The sequence below is a fragment of the Grampus griseus genome (genome assembly GCF_964374135.1).
Source record: "Grampus griseus genome assembly, chromosome: 10".
NCBI classification, from domain to species: domain Eukaryota; kingdom Metazoa; phylum Chordata; class Mammalia; order Artiodactyla; family Delphinidae; genus Grampus; species Grampus griseus.
Genome location: NC_139004.1, coordinates 29,182,155 through 29,202,239, shown reverse-complemented (window position 1 = coordinate 29,202,239; position 20,085 = coordinate 29,182,155). Strand labels below are relative to the sequence as shown.

Here is a 20,085-nt window from a genome sequence, read left to right as displayed (position 1 = left end):
AAGGGGTTGGCCCAACTAACGGGACAATAACATAGGAAACTTTCATTCTTCTTGCTTCCGTGCGCTTCCCAGGCTGTGACATGGTGACTCGACAGTAACACTGGGTGATACTCACAGCAGGGCAGGGCTCACTGAATGCTTTGCAAGCGGTTTCAAGACTGCCTATGATTTTCCTTTAAATATCGCTATCTGCAGATAACATACTCAATTTATCTACACACGTTTAAATTCTCTTTTGGTTTTAGTTTACATTTGGGTGCAGAGTGGGCAGACCTGGGGAGCAGAGATGGGAAATTATGGAATTGTGGGGTGAAAAAAAACAACTGGAGGTTAATTGAAGTGTTTCTTGTTTATAAAAATTATGAAGATGAAGGGGGAATGTTTTAGCCACATGGGGTAAGGGAAACTTTGGTGCCAAACAGACCTGGGTGCAAATGTAGACTGCCACTTACCTTTTCTGAGGCTTGGTTTCCTTATTTGCAAAAATGTAAATAACACCTTCCTCAAAGTGTTGTTGGAAAGTTTAAATGAAAAAGATACGTGTGAAGCCTCAGAGCCTGATAGATTAGACAGGCGTGTTCAGTGTTAGTTTCCAATCCTTCTCCCACAGCTAAGCTGCATTGGTTTCAGAGCTCAGAATGAAGAGATTCTGGAGGGGAAAAAAAATATGTATAAGTAACATCATGACACGTTAGTATGTTAATAGAACTTAGTTCTACTCTGAATTATATTTATTATTATGTATTTTTGGAGTTATTTTCTTTCCATAACCCTGATATCTCCTCTAAATCATAATTATATTTTGCATTTTGTAGTAACTGCAAACTTAAAAGACATTTACAGACAGTATTTTGCATGATTTGGCCAAGAACGCAGTAAGGCAAGTATTACCAAATCCGTTTTATAGATATGAAAGCCATGGCTCGGGCTGCTTTTCCGGTGCATGTTTGTAACACTAAGATTAGGGCCCAGGTCCCCTAACAGCTGCCACTGAACTTCGTCCATAGCTCAAGGATGCTGTGACCATTAAAGGTTTAAAATGCATGCTCTGTAAAATATCCCTGTAAAGTAAGGGAAAATATCAGATGTCTATAACTGAACCAGAATGATAGATTATGCAATAAAAATGAACACGTTTTTACCAAAGGCAAACACAATATGCAAGAAAGATCAAGCTGAGAAACCCTCAGGATTTGGAAAACTGAGTGTTTTCTTTCATTCCTAGTCCACTAGGGAGCACTGTTACCCGGTCTCAGTGTAGACCTGGCATCATCACCTCATGAGCTGTTTCCTTCTTCCAGTCTAAAAAGTTAGGTAACTATTGCAAGTTTACAGATTCCCTGGTCTAAGGGCTTTTTTCCCATTTCCCAATTATTTTGCTTTGAGGATAAGGTGCCTCAAATTCAAAACATGTTTAAAATATTTTATCTATATACGTTCTATTAGAGCTCAATTCCCTCCCTTTGAAAAATTCCTTACAGTTCATTTAACATGTATTAAATTTTTTAAAAAAGAAGAAAGGAGCTCATGAGGACCATTTGATCTTCACAACAACCCTATAGGGCAATTCGTTTTTCTATTTTACACCCGAGGAAACAATTTCAGAGAAATTTTCCTAGAGTCAATCTACAAACTCCCTTTGAATGTGTTTTACTCCTGCTCTGGTTCATTTTATTATCTAAGTAACTAAGTATTCATAACATTTTACCCCAAGTCTTAGCTCCTAACACTGATAATGTTCAAATAGAATAGAGAAAAAGTAGTGATAACTGTCTAAATTCCTGATTGTCCACACCAAAATTCGAATGGTTTCACTTTGTGTACGTGTATACACATTTGTCTATATACATATAAAATTACATTTGTACCCAATTTCCATACCAATACTTTGTGGCACTTTTGGTGTCCTGGGTCTTGATGTTTGCAGTTTCTTTACTGTCACTGAAGAAAATCTGTGTGATTTTCTTCAGTACTAATAATTACGGCACATAGCGTCTGTCTTATTAGTTCTACATCCTGAGGTCTCAAACTAAAAGCTAAGGAGTCTCCTTGAATGAATGAACATTATCTATCTACCTATCTACACAATCTTTTATGTGTACAGCACACAGGATTGGGGAACATGAGGTCACTGTATTTTCCATCTTTCTCTCTTATTTGGACTGTCACTCTAGTCCAAAGGTTGCTTTCTCTCTCTCCTACCACCACCTCTCAATCTAACTCCTGCTTTTTACCAGGGTAAGTAACCTACAATGCAGCTAAGGTTACGTGTCTTCCTTCCTCTTTCCTATCTATTGCTCATGACCCAGATAGGTGATGCCTTCCCACGAAGGCCTCTCCCATCTCTCCAGACTTTGTTTTCATGTCTGATGGTACAAGCATCATATCCTACCTATTAAAATAGCCTCGCCTTTTTTCCCTCCCCAACACCTTTTTTATCCTGCACCACTTCTTGAGGACAATATTATTTATCTTTACATCCCCTAATGCCATGCTTAAGCTTGAACGTGCCTAAGAACTCTATGGGGATCTTGTTGAAATACTGATTCTGATTCAGTAGGCCTGGGGTGGGGCCTGCATTTCCCAGAGAATATTAATACTACAGGTTCATGGGCCACGCTTTGAGCAGCAAGGCCCTTGCATAATGTTTTGCACATGGCAGGTGTTAACTCACATGTACTAGAAAATTAAAAGTTAGAAAGCAAATGCAAAGAAAATGAGATAGCACTACACAACCACCACTATGGCAACATCAATTGTTGGTACGGATGTCTGAGTGCCTGGATTCTCATAAAATGGGGATTTAAAATAGTGTACCTACTTTAAGATCTGGCTGTCGTTTTCTTTTTTTTACAAAATTATCATATACTTACCCTATATCTAGTAGTTCCTCTCTTAGATATTTACCAAAGAGAAATGAAAACACACGTCCACAAAAAAGACCTGTACAAGAATGTTCAAAACAGCTTTATTCACAACAGCCAAAAACTGAAAATACTCCTGTGTCCATTAACTGGTAAATGGATAAATAAATTGTGGTATAGCTGTACTGTGCAATGCTGGCTACTATTTCAACACCATGGAATACTGGCTTGAGTTCTCCCATGAGGTTGCAATTATGTAAGGTAGAGCTGCAGTCATCGGAAGGCTTGCCTGGGGCTGCAGAACTTGCTTCCAAGATGGCTCACTCATCTGGCTGTTGGCAGGGGGCCTCAGTTCCTTCCCACACGCTGCTCTCCATGGAGCTGCATGAGTGTCCTAATGAAAGGCCACTGACTTCTGTCACTGAGTGATCCATGAGAGAGGACTGCTGTGGCCTTGCCTGGCTCCAACCTGCTGCCAGGCCTGTCTTGAGGCTTTCTTGGTCAATGTTGGGCCAAAGACTCCTAATAAAAAGGTATGAAGTACTGATACACACAACAACATGGGTAAATTTCAAATGCATCATGTTAGTGAAACAACCAGACACAAAAGAGTACTTATTACATGATTTTATTCCTTTTATATGATGTTACAGAGGGTAAAACAAATCTGTAACTTTTAAAAAAAGTCTAACAGCGGTTACCTGGGGAAAGGGGTAGACAGGAAGGGTTAGAAAGGTACTTGCCCAGGGGAATGAAACGTCGTGTGTTTTGACAGGACTTTGAATTACACAGGTGTATGTATTTGTCAAAACTCAGAACAGTATGCTTTAGATTTGTACATTTTCGTCTTTGTAAATTTTATTTAAAAAGAAGAATAGCTCTAAACAAATTCTGTCCTACCATTATTGATATGCTGCTGCTGAAATGTTTCTAAGTGAAGTGTACTGACAACAATGACAACTGACATTGAAATGCATCAAACAATAAGATGAACTGACGGATGAACAGATGGCTAGATACATGGGTAAAGCAAGTACAGAATATGTTTACAGCTGATTCTTGAACAATGTCAGGGTTAGGAGTGCCAACCTTCCGTGCAGTCAAAACTCCGATTATAACTTCCTTTATAACTGTATCCATGGTTCCATATTCACGGGTTCCATCAACTGCAGATTGTGTAGTACTGTAGTACTATTTCTTGAAAAAAGCCTGTATATAAGCGAAGCCACGTAGTTCAAAGCCACATTGTTGAAGGGACAACTATACTGCAGAATCTAGATGGTGGGCACATGGGTGTTTTTTTAAGTTTTCTGAATGCTTGGAAATTCTCATAATAAAATGTTTAAAAGAAAACAACCTACAACAGTGAGGAGACACTTCTGCTTATATTTGTACCCCTGATCCCAGCTCAGGGCTGATGCCTCTAACATCCATTTGGAGAGGCCCTGACAGCACTGTGCAGCTCACCACCTGTGCAGAGAGAAAAAAATCAGGCGTGCACTCGGACAGATGGAGAGCAACATGGCAAAGGTCTAGAAATACTGGTCGATGTGGGACCTTCAGTTACTTACAGAGGACCTAAGCCTCCTGAAGAACACAGACCAACATGGACTGAGGCTGCCAGTGGCAACCAGAGTGGCTGGGAGAATAGGAGAGAGAAAATCTGAGACCTGTTCATCATTCCAGGCCATACATGATTCACAAATACCCTAATGAAATGTCTTGGTGGTTAAAATCTAACATATGTTGACATAGTTAACCTAGAAATGTCTGCAATTCTATGTGTAAATCTAACTCTTTAGTACTTTTTGTCCATTTAATGCATAGTCTTTCTGCTGGGTTAATTTGAAATGGTAACCTCCTTTGTTAATTGATTTCAGTTGGATATCAGCAATGTCATTCATTGCTGGACCATCCAATGGGGTGTAGGCGCCTCTTCTTACTGAGTGGAACACTGATCCCCAAAGCTGGCTTACTACTAGAATCACCTGGGGAGCTTTTAAAGCCAGGGTGATGCTGGCCCCCCTAGGACAGTTGAATCTACATGGGAAGGCGGGTAGGAGAGAGGCCTGGGCATCCGTAGTTTTTATTTTTATTTGTTTATATTTTTTTTGGCCACGCCATGCAGCTTGCAGGATCTTAGTTCCCTGACCAGGGATCAAACCTGCACCCCCTGCAGTGGAAGCTTGGAGTCTTAACCACTGGACCGCCAGGGAGTTCCCTCCCCTGTACTTTTTAAATGCTCTCCTGGTGAGTTTAATATGTGTCACATAACTAGACCTTAAATTTTCAAAGTTAAAAAGTTTTCAAAGGGACTGCGAAGAAGATAAAATTTTACTTAAAAAATGCTGCTTTGGGTAAAGGTTCTTAAGTTTTGCGGGCATCTATTTCTTCCAACTCTTAGAGATACATGTCAAAGTGCGATATAGGTTGATGAGTGCTCATTAAAACAGGACAAACTTCAGCTTTAGATTCCCAGAATTAATAAGATCTCATTGGCAGAAATTAGTTTAATCCTATGGAAACTGACATCTAGGAGAACGCTACCAGTGTCCCAAATTCTGATGTGTGTATATCTGATCAGCATAGCTGGATTACCTTAAAGGTGGGCTCAGCACGTGTTTAGGGCAGATGCCAAAATATATACGTGGAAAAAAATTTATATTTGCTATTTCCAAAGTTGTGTGGGAGGAGTCATTATGGTAAAAAAGAAAAAAATATAATTATATTAGCATTGATTACAGTTATTCTATCTATGGGAGGCTGGGAGGAACCATGGCCGTTGCCAGGATTGTGGACATGAAAGCTGCTCGCAGCCTGGCTGAGGGAGTGGAAGGGGCTTCTGCACCGAGGCATCACCTTGCTTCTCGCCCTCTGTTCTCCTTTGGTCCCCAGACAGGAGTCAGCACCAGTCAATTAGAAAGTCAAAGTACCCGAGGAGGAGGGCGGCGGAGAGAGCTTGCGCCTGGCCCAGCAGGTTTTGCACTATGAACTCGATTGAGAACAACGTGCTAATTGTCCTTTGTTTGCTGAGCAGGGCCTGGAGCCAGTGCAGAGCTGGCCCCGAGTAGCTTCCAGAGCCTGGGGATCAGGTGTGGGGAACTAGCACTGGCTGCCTGGGGGTAGGAGTGGGGAGGGCACACAGCAGGTGTTCCACAGACGGTTAGAAACTTCCCGCAATTTACAGGTTTCAGAGTTTCTCTTATTAGAGAAACGGACAGAAAATGGCTAAAAAGTCAGGCCAGTAACAATCAAACCAGAACACTAAACTCCAGGAAGAACGCACTAAACTCCACTGGACTAAATGTGCAGACGCCCCTCCACAGTTAGGGTTTTGTCCAAATGTCAAAACTCTTCTTGGCCTTCAGGATGTCTGACCTGTAGCAAGTAGGAGGGCCAGAAAAACGACCAGACCTAGTTCTCCAAGTGCTCCCTCCCGAACAACGTGGAATAATCCCTTCAACTGCAGGGCAGCCCCCCGTTGTGAATAAGAGAGAGTGAATAGGACTTCCCTGGTGGTCCAGTGGTTAAGACTCCGTGCTTCCAACGCAGGGGATGCTGGTTCGATCCCTGGTCAGGGAACTAAGATCCCACATGCCGTGTGGCCAAAAAAAAAAAAAAAAAAGAAAAGAAAAAGAGAGAGAGAGTGAATGAGGCAACCTCCCTCAGAAGCAGGACTTTCTGGAAAGCAAAATAGAGGCTTTGCTCCATTATCACTATGCATTGAAAGGGTAAAAACTGTACAGCTATCATCTTGCTATTGGTCTTTCTGATGTATCAATGCAGGAAAAAAATTTAAATGTGTGCAAAAGAAAACACACTTTTCAAAAACACACACACACAAAACTGTCACAGTTATCTTTGGGTGGTGGGACTGTGGAAGAATTGTACTCTTTTTTTCTACATTTCCAGAACACCTTACTTTATGTGTGTACATATGTGTGTGTGTATTTATTTATTTATACAAAGACCGTGAACAACTAAAACTCAGGAGAACCATGAAGTTAGTTCTATAGTAAAATTAGTTTAAAAACTGCAGATATATTTACAGCAGCCAAGACCCAGAAGCAACTTAAGTGTATGTCAACAGGTGAATGGATAAAAAAGATGTGGAATATATACACAACGGAATATTACTCAGCCATAAAAAAGAATGAAATAATGTCATCTGCAGCAACATGGATGGACCTAGAGATTATCATACTAAGTGAAGTAAGTCAGGCAAAGACAATTATATGATATCATTTATATGTGCAATCTAAAAAAATGATACAAATGAACTTATTTACAAAACAGAAACAGACTCACAGACATAGAAAACAAACTTAAGGTTACCAAAGGAGAAAGGGGAGGGGAGGGACAAATTAGGAGCTGGGGATGAACAGATACACACTCCTATATATAAAACAGATAAACAACAAGGACCTACTGTACAGCACAGGGAACTATATTCAATATCTTGTAATAACCTATAAGGGAAAAGAATCTGAAAATATATATATATAAATCACATGCTGTACACCTGGAACTAACACAACACTGCAAATCAACTATATTTCAATAAAAAAAACTGCAGGTGTATGCTCTTGCCCATGCATTTAGTTATGGATGGATAACTTGGCCTTGGAGCTGGCATTCTCTGGGCTTCCGTCATGAGGAGAGGGAAGGGAAAAATTTTTAAGTGTACATTTCCTCATTAGTATGACTGGCAGAATAGTGATCATTTTGATAGTATTTTGTTTGTGGAGCTTTCTTAAAGGATAGAGAGAGAGATTTATATCTCAAGAAAAGTCTCCACTGCTTTCCTGTGGTCATTTAAAATTCGTAAGACCATCAAAAACAGGGCTGAGCCCTCTCTTCTGCCACTCTGACAAAATGCCACTAGCTTTCTTTTCTTGGAAACGATGGTGGTTATGTCCTGCTTTTAGCTCTCTGAAGATGCCAAGCGGAAGTAGGTCATTACAACATGTATCAGGTCGTTAACTCGTCCCACCTTGGCTCCAGTCATTTTGTCTGCCTTTGACCCTTCACCTTGCTTCAATATCCAATCACTATGTCACACCCACAATGCATGGGAACATCAAGTCACCAGGAAAGAACAAAACCAAAGAAAAAAACAAAACCCAAATCCTGTGAGTTGGCTGGGGCTAATGTCATCGCCCCTACTCCCATTTTAAAGATGAGGAAACTGAGGCATGGAAAGGTTCTGGGGGTGCCCTGAGTTAAGAGCTCCCCAACTCTGCTCTCGTGTTGCCTGCCCCATGGTGGTGCCAGAGTCTGGCCCGTGATGCCATCTGCCTTGGCACCGGCTACAAATTTGGACCCACCCTCTGCCCTGCCCTGCCCTGCCCCTCCTCGTGTGCCAGTTCCACACCGTTAAGACCACAATGGCAGCGACTTATCGGGGCCCAAGCAGACTGATGCTGTCATTCTAATTTTTACAAGTCATTTTATATATTTTAATTTTAAATTATATAAGAAATACATGAAAGCAGGCACAACGTAAGAAATTCAAAGGCTATCAAAGAATATAAAATAAAAAGTGAAAAGCCTTCTTAATCCTCTCCCTGTGTTCATCTACCTCCTGCCTCAAGAGACAGACTCGAAGATTCACTCTGTCTCCGGAGGCGACCACAAGGTCATTGGTGCACACTGTCCAGCAAAACAACTGTCAAAACGCTTGCTATGATGATCGCTATATGCCTCCTGCTCTAGTTCTTTCCAGTTTCATGTTCCCGAAACATGAGGCCTGGGCTGGGATAGCTCGTAAGGAGGACAAGTCAAGGTAGGGGAGTAGCAATGCAGGTCTGAACAAGAGCGGGGGCCGTGGAAACAGCGCAGAGGGTACAGGTGTGAACAGAGTTTATTCTGGCGCCATATGTCTGGGATCACCTCGTGGGCTGCCTCATCTCCTTCCTCTCGCCTCTTCTTTTACCACAGACCAGCCCTGGAACATCTCCTTTCTCATTCTCTGGAGTCAAAGCTGGCTTAAGAAGGAGGTTGTTTTTTGTGGGGTTTTTTTTTGGTTTTTTTTGCGGTACACGGGCCTCTCACTGTTGTGGCCTCTCCCGTTGCGGAGCAGACTCCAGACGTGCAGGCTCAGCGGCCATGGTTCACGGGCCCAGCCGCTCCACGGCATGTGGGATCTTCCCAGCCCGGGGCACGAACCCATGTCCCCTGCATCGGCAGGCGGACTCTCAACCACTGCGCCACCAGGGAAGCCCAAGAAGGAGGTTTTTAATGAGCTCTCTCCCAGCCCTCTAAACCTCAGCATCAACTCTGCTTTTTGTCTGGGTCTAACCAGGGTCCAACCCTGACGGTGTACCCTAGACCTGATCAGTGGGTCCATGATACATCGCTGTACTGCTAACATGCTCAGCAAGCCAGATCCTCTTAATTTGGTGGGCTGTCCTTGCCCTCAAATGTCCCCCGCCCTTGAATCCCAGCCCAAGAGCAGAGCCTGAGAGCCTGCGGTGGCCCCAACACAGGGCTCTGTGTGCCAGAATGAACTTCCTCCTGGCATCTACACCCGGCTCATCTCTTTAGCAACCCCCCACCCCCTTCGTAAATGGGTCCAGTTAATGAGGTATATCCTAAGATACGGCAGGTCACAAAAGCAGGAAAATGACGGGTAGCAAAGATACATGCTTCCATTGACATCACAGGCAGGGGTGGCAGGGAAGAACTGTCCAGAACACTTGTTCTCAAGCTGGGGATGGAGCTTAGGTCACTGGCCACTCTCAGCTATTTCTGTGCACACACCCTTCAGCCGTTGGCACCAGCACAGAGGTGGGGCCAGCTGACCACTGATGTCACTGGTGGTATTTTTCTTCTCTGTCCACCTGAATCCTGTGGTCCACGCACAGTACTGTGGGACAAGCGGGGCGTGGTGTGCTAAGACCCGTGTGAGCTATCAGCTCGGGAGCAACTTCACAGTGCTTCCATCCTAAACTCTATCTTTTAAGATGAAGAATACAACCCAGATCGTGAATCAAACAAGGAGATCTGCCATATGCTTTCTCAGGGTGCCTGAATGTTGGTGAGAATCCCCTACATCTCTGCCCTCTGGACCTCAACATTAGCTGCGTCAATACAATTGCCCCAGGGCACTGAGCTACTGCTTAAAGGCACAGTTAGTCCTGAGGACATGGAGAGAGGGGCAGAGGGCTCAGGACTTGCAGTGGGAACCCAGCTGGAGGTTCCGGGTCAGACAGTAATGGGCTGTGATCTCGAACCTGCCCCCCTGGGCCTCAGCCTCCCTACCTGGACAGCAAATAGGATGGACTCACATACCTTCTAAGGTCCCTTCCAACTTTCACATTTGATGAGTCTATGTTTGCCTCCATTACTGAAACAGGAGAAGCCACTTAAGTTTCTTTCTCACCCAAGCCACTGGGCCACATTATTAAGACCAGGAAATGGCTTATTGACATGTTTAACCAAGATGGTGCACCTGACCACCATCTAGGCATTTGCTTGGTGACAGTCTCCTAGCTGGATTGATGGGTAACTAGACTACAAGGTCCTGGAAGAAGCAAACTCTTGACTATTCTTACCTGGGTTAACACAGAATTATGCACACAGTAGGCCCTCAATAATGCATTGAATGAAAAGAGTTGGACTGAGACATCCTACTCTTCTCACCTAATCCACCATAAAACAAAGAATGTCCCGTGGAGGCTGTGAGGGCTTGAAATGCATCTTGTAGAGGAGAAAATTCTCTGTGCTCAAAAAACTGACCCAGGGTCGATGTGCACCCCATGCCAATCTGTTCAGTGAACAGATCCAGACACACGAATCTGCCCAGATGGAAGATAGTCGGGTTACAAGACTGCTTCAGTGCTTAGGAAGTTCCTAAAGTACCCAAGAAGCAGGTACAAACATGCCTCAGAAGGCTGTTCAAAGTAGTACGATATAATCTGACAGCTTTATAATGCCCTGAGGGAAGACATGAGTGTTTCAAATTTGCTATTCAGAACTAAGTAGGTAATTAAAGCTTCCTACATGTAAAACACACGCTTGATTTCAATAATCTCTGAGGTCCTTTTTGGCTTTAACTTTCTGTAGTCATTCATAAACTTAAACACCTTGGAAATAATCATTTCATACATTACATATCATGCTCAGGGAAGAAATATTTTTAGGTTCATTCCAGGTGCGTTCTAGATACATTGAGAAATCAAAAAGAAAAAAAAAAATGTGTGTGCGTGGGGGTGAAGAATGAGATAACAGAAGGATAAACTCACATCCTAGGTTATTTTAATGTTTTCTGCTTCCTTATTTGCAAAATGACTCTAGCCATCTTCAAACTATAGGTTGAAAAGAAAGGGCTAATATGTCACAGAGCTCAAAGTGTAGTTGAATTTTTTAATTAATTTTTTAAAAGCATGATTCCAGTATACAAAGGATGAGTGCTGTTTTAACAATGTATTTATATGTAACTTCAACTTATTCCAGAAAGGACTTAAGGTGGCATCATATAAACTAAAAGTAAATATCAGAGAAAAGAAAAACAAGGTTGGGACAGACTCCAACAGAGAATGCCATACAAAGGGCCAGTGATAATAGCCTCCATCTCTCCCTTATGGATGGGCACACGTTCAAATATAGCATGAAATATCCAGATGAGTTAAAAATTTTCTCTCTTCTTTAACTTGCTCAATACCCACTCCAAGTATTCTCTCATTTGAGTTTGCCCCATGTGTGTATCACACAGCTTCTTGAGGATGGCAAACAGAAATGTTTCCATTTACAAAGGACTTGGACAGATTAACTAATTTGCCTGTAGTCACATAACTAGTTTTGGTGGAACACATAATTAGGGTCATTAAAGAAAAGAATGGGCTCCTGAAAAATTGTATACAGTCTCCCTTTGTGTAGGACTGAGAAAGGAGATAAATAACCATCTACCTAGGGCGCCTTAAATGTCATTCTTCTTGAAAAGACCATTAATTAGTATAAATTTTATCTCTGTAATTTTAAGTTTTTACAACACTGCAGTCTTCAAAACATCTGAAATTATGAACAACTGCATAAGCTCTATTAACCAAGTGAATTTCTATATAAGCAGAGATTTAATGAGTATGGGGAGACAGGCGTGTAAAGCTCATGTGGAGGGTGATACGGGCAGTGGGAATGGGGCAAAAGTTTCAGGGTGGGAATGAGATTTGTGTCTTTGGGAAGAAGCGAGGCCAGTGTGTCAGGAATGATGTGTGTGAGGCAGTGAGTTGGAGGGAACCGAGGTCCAAGGAATACTCAGGTGATACAGAGCAGCAGCTGTAGGAGCCTGGATGAGTTCTGGGTGTGATGAGAGCCCACTGGTGGGGTCTGAGCCATAGGAAGGGATTTTCTAACAAAAGCTCCAGCTGAATGCTGAGTGAGGACTAGACAGCAAGGGGCAGGAAGGGAAGCAAACAGCCCAGGAGGGGGCATAGCTGAGTCCAGGGAAGAAGAGAAGGTGGCTGAGGTACTGCAGGAGGAGGTAAGAAGCAAACTGGGGGTATCCTTGCAAGTAGGTGAGGTCAGGGGTCAGGCTGTTGTGTCAGGAAGCCGGAGTTTTCTTTAGGGCAAAGGTTGGTCACCCCGGCCCGGGGGCGGGTTCTGTCACAGCCAGGTGGGTGATGTCAGCAAGCAGCCACGTGACCCTAGCCAGCAAGTATGGGACACTGACCAGCAGGTAGGGCACGCTTGCAATCAGGTAAATTACTCTGGCAGGTGGACCAGCCACCTCTTTGACTAGGTTATGAATTGTGTCCCTTGCAAACTCAGAGGCTGAAGTCCTGACCCCCAGCACTTCGGACAGGGCCTTTAAAGAAGTGATTAAGGTCAAATGAGGTCCTAAGGGTGAGCCAAATCCAAATACGACTGGTGTCCTTACAAGAAGAGATTAGGACGCAGACATGCACAGGGGAAGCCCATGGGAAGACAGAGAGAGAGAAGATGGTCATCTACGAGTCAAAGAGAGAGGCCCTCGGAAGAAACCAACCCTGCTGACACCTTCTGAAGGCTAGAAGTCCAAGAAACTTCGACTTAACTCGAAGTTTCTCACGGAACGTAGAATCATGAGAAAATAAATTTCTGTTGTTTAAGCCACCCAGTCTGTGGTACTTTGTAATGGCAGCCCCAGAAAACTAATACAGGTGGATAACTTCCCTGAATCTCTGGGAGGTCCTGCATGGTCTGAGTCCCACATCCAAGTAGCTGAGAGAGGCTGCTGAGCACATGGAAGACGTGCAGGGATCATCTGAAGTTCAGGCGCTACAGGGGGGATTCGGCCAATCAGTGGGTGACCTGGCAAACATCCAAGACGAGAGCAAAACAGCTCACTGGCAACAAGAGTATCTGAGTGTTGCAGATGCGTTACACGGAGGGGAAAATGAGAAGATACGGGATTTCGGTGAGCAGCACGGTGACTCCACTGAATCCCTAGAGGCTGGACCATAGCAGGCGATCCTTGAGGACATCGGGGCCTGTGGTTGAGAAGCTTGTGTGGGCAGTTGAAAAACCATGATGCTGGGTGTCCTGGGGGGAGGTGGGCCTGGATGCCCTGCGGGGAGTCAGTAACGATACCACTAGGACCTAAAGCAGCAGCAGTGAGGAGTCAGGACTCCACTGGCTTCTGGAAAAGGGGCCAGAAATCCACCTAGCTCTTCTCCGAGGTGGTACGTTGGCGCTGAGTGCATGATCTGACTTTCTCTTCTTACCAGCTGTTCAGCTTTACCGCATTTCTTGCTCCCTCACCTGTTTCTGTGTCTGCAGAATCTGTTCAGACCCAGACTAGGCCCGGGAGGGCAGCACAGATGAGCTGCTCTGTGCGCTCATCCAGTCCTATGATTTTATAAAGGTCTTTTTTCTTTTTTTCTTTAATTTTGAGTTTTAGTATAAAGAGTGACATTTCTTAAAAGATTCCATTTTGTTTGTTGGTATGCTTTGACTTTCAGGAAGCAATAACCCAATTAAGTTTTGCTAACCAATTTTGTACTCCTTCTAGAAAAGTGACTTCTAGGAAACAGAAGCAGCCTTCTGTTTATTTCCAACAAATTATGCCAACGGAACAAGTACATCTTTTATTATAAGTGGTGTCAGAAAGCATCAGAATATCCAGGGCTCCTGTACCGTACGTGGAACAAATATAATTCACCTAACAGAACCAATTACATAACAGATCTAGATGCCTTAGGTTAAGTAAGGCAGATTACATTCATGACCGGTCAGAAATAGGAAAGGGCACAGCCAGTTTTCCTCATGGCAAAGAAGAAAGGATAGGTATCTTCAGGAAAGAAAATTAGCCTGAAACATTCCAAAGCAGTTCAAAGCAAATATGAAATTATCTGGAAATCTTGGATATAATTATAAAGACTCTTGCTATTTTGTCCATCCTCCTCTGTAATATACCTGAATTTTTTTGCGGTACGCGGGCCTCTTACTGTTGCGGTCTCTCCCGCTGCGGAGCACAGACTCCGGACGCGCAGGCTCAGCGGCCATGGCTCAAGGGCCCAGCCGCTCCGCGGCACGTGGGATCCTCCCGGACCAGGGCACGAACCTGTGTCCCCTGCATCGGCAGGCGGACTCTCAACCACTGCGCCACCAGGGAAGCCCCCTGAATTATTTTTGTTAGAGTGTGTGCCTCAGCATTTAGGAGAGCTGGGCCCTGACCCCAGTAGTCTGAGCTTTAGTGTAGAGCCATTACCAAGACCCCAGAGTCTGGAAGCAGCTGCAGAGACAATCTGGGGCTGGATATTTTCTGTTGATTATTAGTTTGTACCTTCAGAAGTTAATTCCAGTTTCAAAGCTCAAGGCTGGCCTGTGCACTGGTGAATTGGGGCATCTCAGATCTGTCCGTGGGCTGCCAGAGCTGGAAGGAGTGGCAGAGGCCACGCTGTCCAGTCCCTGCGATCTGCCAGACCTGGGTTTGAATCCTCACTCAGCAGCTGAGCAATCCTGGGCCAGTATCTCCGCCTGTTTGAGCCTCCATGCCCTCATCTGCAAAACAGGCCCCCTTACAGTACTAGCCTCTTCGGGTTATTATCAAAAAATGAGATAAAACAGTAAAGTACTCAGCACACGTGCTAAGTGTCAGTGATTTTTATTGCTATGACCAGAAAAATGTTCCTCGACGTGAACAATGGTCAGGGGAAAGCTGAGCTCTGGGGGAAATTACATGACATACGACCGAGTTAAATTTAAACGTCCTGGCATTTGGGGCGTAAGATTATGCATGTCCCGTTTGTTCATTCACTGGGTACATGACTGCATAAAGAGTAGACACAAACTGGCTGCCGTATGCGTCAGGGGGTGATGGAGACAGCTGCTGTATGGGCATCAGGAGAGAAGGGCTCCCTTCATTCACTTCATTATCAATAAGTAGGAACATTTTGAAAGAAGTATTTTTTCCTGAGCAGTTGCTCTCAACAGTAGGCTTAAGATATTCAGTAAACCATATTTTTAACAGATGTGCTATCATCCAGGTTTTGCTGTTCAATTTATAGAGCACAGGCAGAGTAGATTTTGCATAATTCTGAAGGGCCCTAGGATTTTTGGAATGGTAAATGAGCTCTGGCTTCAACTTAAAGTCACCAGCGGCGTTAGCCCCTAGCAAGAAAGTCAGCCTGTCCTTTGAAGTTTTGAAGTCAGCATTGACTTCTCCTCTCTAGCTATGAAAGTCCTAGATGCCAGCTTCTTTCAATAGAAGCCTGTTGCATTTACATTGAAAGTCTGTTGTTTAATGTAACCGTCTTCGTTAATTATCTTAGCTGGATCTTTTGGATAACTTGCTGCAGCTTCTACATCACTACCTGCTGCTTCACCTTGCACTTTTATGTTATGGAAAAAGATTCTTTCCTTAAACCTCATGAACCGGCCCTGCTAGCTTCAAACCTTGCTTCTGCAGCTTCCTTATCTCTCTTAGCTTTCATAGAATTGAACAGAGTTAGGGCCTTGCTCTGGATCAGGCTTTGGTTTAAGGGAATGCTGTGGCTGGTTTAATCTTCCATCCAGACCGCTAACACTTTTTCCGTATCAGCGTTAAGGCTGTTTCACTTTCTTATCATTCACGTGTTCACCGGAGCAGCACTTTTAACTTCCTTTAAGAACTTTTCCTTTGCTTTCACACCTCGGCTCCCTTTCAGCCGACCTTGGTTTTCAGCGTGCCTTCCTCACTGAGACTAATCATCTCTAGCTTCTGATTTAAAGTGAGGGACATGGGAATCCTCCTTTCATAGGAACACTCAGAGGTCACTGTAGGGTTATTAATTAGCCTATTTTCAATATTGTTGTGTCTCAGGGAATATGGAGGCATGAGGAGAGGAAGAGAGATGGGGGAACAGCTGGTTGGTAGAGCAGTCAGAACACACACAGCTTTTGTTGATTGAATGTGCTGTCCTACATGGGAGCAGTTTGTGGTGCCCCAAAACAATTACATGAGTAACATCAAAGGTCACTGATCACAGACCAGCATAACAAGTATCATCATGATGTAAAAGTTTGAAATACTGTAAGAATTGCCAAAATGTGACACAGAGACACAAAGTGAGCAAATGCTGTTGGGAAAATGGTGCTGATAGAGTTGCTCGATGCAGGGTTGCCACAAACCTTCAATGTGTTAAAAAACGCAGTATCTGTGAAGGGCAGTAAAATGAGGGATGCCTGTATTCTACTTATTTAGCTGCTCCTGCTGAAAGACTGACTCTCTATTGTTTCAACAAATGTTTCAGGATTGAATCTCTTTAGTCTGGCCTGGGGCGTGTCCCCACCACCCATCACAGAACTAATTCCTCTGGTCAAGGAAGCAGAATTCGCTCGAACAGGCCAGGCTTGGGTCTGAGTTAAGTGTAACCAGCTCATCGCAATTTGTCTGGGACTTTTCTGGTTTCGGCACTAGAAGTCCCATGCCCCAGGAAATCCCTCAAGTTAGGTCAAAATTTGCCCTAAAGATGTCCATGCCGGAGAAGAGGGGAGTGTTGTCAGCCCCAAAAGACTCTCACGACTAGGAGTGAAGGTGGGGTGGTTTTCTGGAGGAACACCCAGAAGGGGAAATGGATTCTGGGAAGGCCAAGAAACAAAGTAATATCTTCTCCATGTGCCTTTCTGGATTAGAGGTACCTTGAGGACAGTGATTGAATCTTACTTATTTTTGCATCTTTCCTAAAATTTAGCACACTGCCTTCCACATAGGAGGGCCTCAAAAGAATTTCTCCTATTTCTTGCACAACTTTATTAAATACTTAAAAAAATTCCTGTAGAGGGAAGAATGTCTAACACTAAGTAGTTCATGATGGATAATACAGGATCACTTTTAACATGAGCATTTAAAATAGTTTATAGTCTTATTTGTTGAGATTATTGAAATGCAATCTTGCTGAAAATGGGGTGGATGCAGAGTTTGTGTTAAACTTTCAAAATTATTAAAGTACTATGATTCCTAAGGTCCTTTCCCCATCATATTTAAGAGAAAACCTCTATTATGTTTTCTTCACAGTAACATCTAATATATATTAAAAAGTGAAACTTAAAATACATTCCTTGCGACTTGAAATTTGATTCACTGGTTTCAGTTTTGTCGTTAAACCAGACTGAGCAGTGGACAGGAATTGTTTTTCTTGGGGCAGGGTGTGACTTTTCTTGTGAAACTTTTTTCCTGTAATTTCTAGCTTCTGACCCATTCCTGCCAACAATGAGTGATGCGTCCCAATTAGGAGTTTAAAAGAAAAATAACTGCATGAAGAGCTATGTCGTTGATTCTGAAAACAGGATAAAACATTTTAAATATTTTACACTAATGAATAAATGTTAAGTCTTGAGTCTACTTAATGGGGGGAAAAAGATACTCCCTCTAACATGCTGCTTCCAAACTTGACATTGGCCATGGAGGCAAAGACTCTAGTTGTAATTAGTTTGTGTGAATTTAGCCAAGTCGGTTCTCTCTGGGGCACCACATTCATTTGTACATGACGGATTTAGACTATAGCTCCTAGTTCATTTCAATCTCCAACACAAAAATGGGCTTAAATTTCATCCCTATTTCTAAGATTTATATGAAATTCCTTTTTCAAAAGCTGAGCTGAAAGAAAATTATAAATGAACATTATTATTTTGTCTATCTATATAAAGGAACATATCAGAAAAATCACACTGGAAATGGAGAATTTGTTACTGTTATGTTTTCTTTTATTATCATTAAATGCTTCCAATGACCCTATAGTGGACTCTCTGGTGGCCTTCCCAGCACCCACTACACCTCACTTCCATTGACAGAAGAAGTACAGTTTGGTAAAGAGAACTCAGCTCGAAGTGCAGACTGAATTGGTCTGCTGAATTTCATATGCTGGCTTAGGTTTGGGCATATGACACAATTGTAGAGTGACTGAAGGAGATAGTTGCTGGAGCCAAACACAAAAAACAAAAAAACTAAGAAGTCACGTCCATTGCCCAGAGGAAGTGAAAAATGAGTCATATGATCCCTGCTGCTACTGTTATCTTTACCACTAGAGGAACCAGAAGCCAATTCTGTTAATAGCTCCATGAGGAGTTAGAAAGAACTCAGGACACGGTGACATTGTTGAAATGCTAATTCAACCAGTTCTGAAGCCTGCCCTACCTCTGGACTTCCTGTTTTGTGAGATGAGAAATATCCTTATTATTTAAGCATCTGAAATAGATTTTCATTTGTGGTTGACATAGTAAATATTTGTAGGATAACAGATGCTTGGGACAAAAAGATCCTTATGAATCATTCTGTCCCTCTGTTCTTGACCACGTTATCTTACAGAGGAGACCAGGCTGCACAGGACTCCCTGATCTGACCCAGTCACATGGGCAGGGGCAGGGACAGTGAATGAAGGGAGCCCTTCTCTCCTGATGCCCATACAGCAACTGTCTCCATCACCACCTGACGTATACGGCAGCCAGTTTCTGTCTACTCTTTAAGCAGTCTTGTACCCAGTGAATGAACAAACGGGACATGCGTAATCTTACGCCCCAAATGCCAGGACGTTTAAATTTAACTCAGTTGTATGTCATGTAATTTCCCCCAGAGCTCAGCTTTCCCCTGACCATTGTTCACGTCGAGGAACATTTTTCTGGTCATAGCAATAACAATCACTGACACTTAGCACGTGCGCTGAGTACTTTACTGTTTTATCTCATTTTTTGATAATAACCCGAAGAGGCTAGTACTGTAAGGGGGGCTGTTTTGCAGATGAGGGCATGGAGGCTCAAACAGGCGGAGATACTGGCCCAGGATTGCTCAGCTGCTGAGTGAGGATTCAAACTCAGGTCTGGCAGATCGCAGGGACTGGACAGCGTGGCCTCTGCCACTCCTTCCAGCTCTGGCAGCCCACGGACGGATCTGAGATGCCCCAATTCACCAGTGCACAGGCCAGCCTTGAGCTTTGAAACTGGAATTAACTTCTGAAGGTACAAACTAATAATCGACAGAAAATATCCAGCCCCAGATTGTCTCTGCAGCTGCTTCCAGACTCTGGGGTCTTGGTAATGGCTCTACACTAAAGCTCCAGACCCACACGCGTGTTAAAAAGAAACGCCCATTTCTCAGCTGGTAGCCATTCCTAGTTCCCTACTGCAAGGACCGTGTTTCTGTATTTCTTGCAACCTTACTCATAAACTGCCTAGTACTCAATTCGCGTGTAATACGGTGATCACTTCTCCAGCAACACGGACACATACTGCTTTGGTAGAGCCACACTGTATTTTTCCCAACTAACTGGAACTGGCTAAAGCTGCTCGTGCTGGGCTCTGGGGCTGCCAAAGTCGTTTTTCCGGCAGACACCTTACCGCCAGGTGCATGTTAACTAGGGGCGAACGGAGAATGGCAGTAAGCCTGAGGCTGCCAATAGCCAGGTGCCCTTTCAGGGACTCGCTATGTTTCAGGTCCCCTGAAGGGCAACCAGCCCTGGGACGCTAGAAGATGGGGCGTGGCAGGAGAGTGGAACTAACCTCTCCTACTAGATCCAACTCGACCCCCCCAAGGCCTCTGTCTCCAGGTTGTACCTGAATCCAACCAATCGGAAAGGGAGTTACATCGACGGCGGCTGAGGTGTCCAATCCGAGGACATGTGTCACACTCCGTCGCCCGCTGAGTCCCCACGAGCTGTAAAACTGTTCCGCAGTCGCGCGCGGGGCAGCCGAGCACCCTCGGAGCGCCTCGGGTAGCGCGAATCTCAGGGAGGAAGGGGCTGTTATCAGGGGCGCCCGTTAGTGCGCA

At 43.8% G+C, this 20,085-nt stretch overlaps 1 long non-coding RNA gene across 1 annotated transcript in view; it reads right to left on the bottom strand.

Moving 5' to 3' along the window:
• The window catches only part of LOC309828167, a 28,298-nt gene extending 8,219 nt beyond the window's left edge, over window positions 1-20,079 (bottom strand). The window contains exons 1-2 of the long non-coding RNA XR_014297296.1: window positions 19,872-20,079; window positions 453-649 (exon numbers count right to left, since the gene is read on the bottom strand). This is a non-coding gene — a long non-coding RNA (uncharacterized lncRNA). The remainder of the gene's footprint in view (window positions 1-452; window positions 650-19,871) is intronic.
• Between the last annotated feature and the right edge of the window lie 6 nt (window positions 20,080-20,085).